This window comes from Palaemon carinicauda, chromosome 17 (assembly GCF_036898095.1).
Source record: "Palaemon carinicauda isolate YSFRI2023 chromosome 17, ASM3689809v2, whole genome shotgun sequence".
Classification (NCBI taxonomy): Eukaryota; Metazoa; Arthropoda; class Malacostraca; order Decapoda; family Palaemonidae; genus Palaemon; species Palaemon carinicauda.
The window spans coordinates 23,092,246-23,095,441 of NC_090741.1; positions in this window are offsets into that span (position 1 = coordinate 23,092,246).

The window sequence follows — 3,196 nt, forward strand, 5'->3', positions numbered from 1 at the left end:
ACCTTATATGTTTCTCAAAAGTAAATTTGCTGTCAAGAATCACACCTAAAATTTTGAAAGAGTCATACAAATTTAAAGAAACATTATCAATACTGAGATCCGGATGTTGAGGAGCCACCGTCCTTGACCTACTTACAATCATACTTTGAGTTTTGTTAGGATTCAACTTCATACCCCATAATTTGCACCATGCACTAATTTTAGCTAAATCTCTATTAAGGGATTCACCAACCCCAGATCTACATTCAGGGGACGGAATTGATGCAAAGAGAGTAGCATCATCTGCATATGCAACAAGCTTATTTTCTAGGCCAAACCACATGTCATGTGTATATAGTATGAAAAGTAATGGGCCAAGAACACTACCCTGTGGAACACCGGATATCACATTCCTATACTCACTATGGTGCCCATCAACAACAACTCTTTGAGATCTACTACTTAAAAAATCAATAATAATGCTAATAATGCTAATAATACATATATAAATATATATATATAAATATATATATATATATATATATATATATATATATATGTATATTAAATATATATATATATATATATATATGTATACATATAGTTATATATATATATATATATATATATATATATATATATATTTATAGATACATACATATATATATATATATATATATATATATATATATATATATATATTTATATATGTATATATATATATATATATATATATATATATATATATATATACATATATATATATATATATATATATATATATATATATATATATATATATATATATATATATCTATACACAGACACACACACACACACATATATATATATATATATATATATATATATATATATATATATATATATATATATATATATATATATATATATATATATATATATATATATATCTTAGTAAATAAATAAACACTTTTGTTGTTTTTTTTTTTTTGGAACTGTTCCAACTTATTATTTTCACATTAAATTGTGTTCTAATTTATTTGCAAATATTTCTCTTGTTTGATAAATGCACTGGCAGATTAATAACATACTGACTCCGTTGTTTGGGGGGATGAGGTGGGGGGCTAAAGTTTGAAATGACACTGAAGGCGGAGCCGTAGGCGCGAAGGTATAGGAGGGGGGGGGACTAGGAGTCTCCCCAGAAAAATTTTATCAAGTAACACTCTCAGATGCGATTTCCTGGCATCTGACAGCATATTGTATCAAAACAAATTATATTTTTGGAAAACTTTTATGTGACCAATTCCAATTTTTACGCAATAACAATCATAAAATACCAATAAGCCTATATATATATATATATATATATATATATATATATATATATATATATATATATATATATATATATATATATATATACCGAGAGGCCTACTTGGTGAATTTACCAAAAACATACTGACGATGCTGATTCTTTGCTACAAACTCATTCACAATGTCGATCAAGTCAAGGCTATCAGTTTTTTCCTAATGACAATGAAGTATCATGCAGTGATTCAATATTACTCAATGAATAATAACATGAAGCATCAGACCTTGTAAGAAGAGAATAGAGTAAATTTGATTCTTTCATTTGTTTACTTCGTGAATCTAGATAAATGAAAACATTTGGTAAATCAAATCATTCTACAAGTTTCAACATTCTTTCCAATATGGCTGTTGTGTTGTACAACATATATTAAAATAACTGAATTTAGTTATATATATATATATATATATATATATATATATATATATATATATATATATATATATATATATGTATATATATATTTCTTATATAAACATACATATTTGAAAGTCATGCCTGAGACCAGAAAATATACACATTAAAAGTGTATGAATAATGTATAATTAATACTATATAAGCTCTGAAATTATATGAAAGCATACATATTTAAAAAGTATTATGAAGAAATTATATATATATATATATATATATATATATATATATATATATATATATACATATGTTTATATGTGCGATATTCGTCAACTACATGTATTCACGTGTGTCATGTTTTCAATTTAGTACTGCGTATCAATGATGTAGTTTGTTACTATTATAGTGTTTGGTAATGATGGATAGATTAACATATGTTTGCACGGTATACACTGGGGGTCAAACATTATAAGTGGCTTGATTCCCAATGTGGGGGCTACTCTCTGTAAAACTAAGCGAGTGACGAGTGACTGGACTGTGAAACTATGATGCTGGGAACTAAGATGATACTTACGTGGCGGGGGAGGGGTGGGAGGGTGAGACTGTACAAGGGCTGCTGCCAGAGATGAAATGAATTTACAAAATGTAAATCTGTATGTTTAAAAACATATTTTCAGCAAAAAAGTGGGGGTGCTATAGCCCCCCCAGCCCCCCCTGTTCCTAAGCCCCTATATATATATATATATATATATATATATATATATATATATATATATATATATATATATATATATATATATATATATATATATATATATATATATATATATATATATATATAAATATAATATATATATATATATATATATACATATATATATATATATATATATATATATATATATATATATATATATATATATATATACATATATATATATATATATATATATATATATATATATATATATGTATATATATATATATATATATATATATATATATATATATATATATATATATATATATATATATATATGAATACATCACAACGGATTCAGTATGTTAGTTATCTTACCAATGCATTTATCACACAAGGGAAACATCTGCGAATAAATAAGAACACAATTTAATATGGAGATTAGAAGTTTACGACATTGCTAAAAAAACAACAAACGTGTTTATTTCTTTACATATATATATATATATATATATATATATATATATATATATATATATATATATATATATATATATATATATATATATATATACATATTTATATAAATATATATACATATAAAGAAATATATATATATATATATATATATATATATATATATATATATATATATATATATATATATATATATATATGAATATATATATATATATATATATATATATATATATATATATATATATATATATATATATATATATTCTTCATTTATCCTCTTGCCAATACCGGACTGCTGCACTTTTCGGATTAAATTCTAACATCGGCTGTGT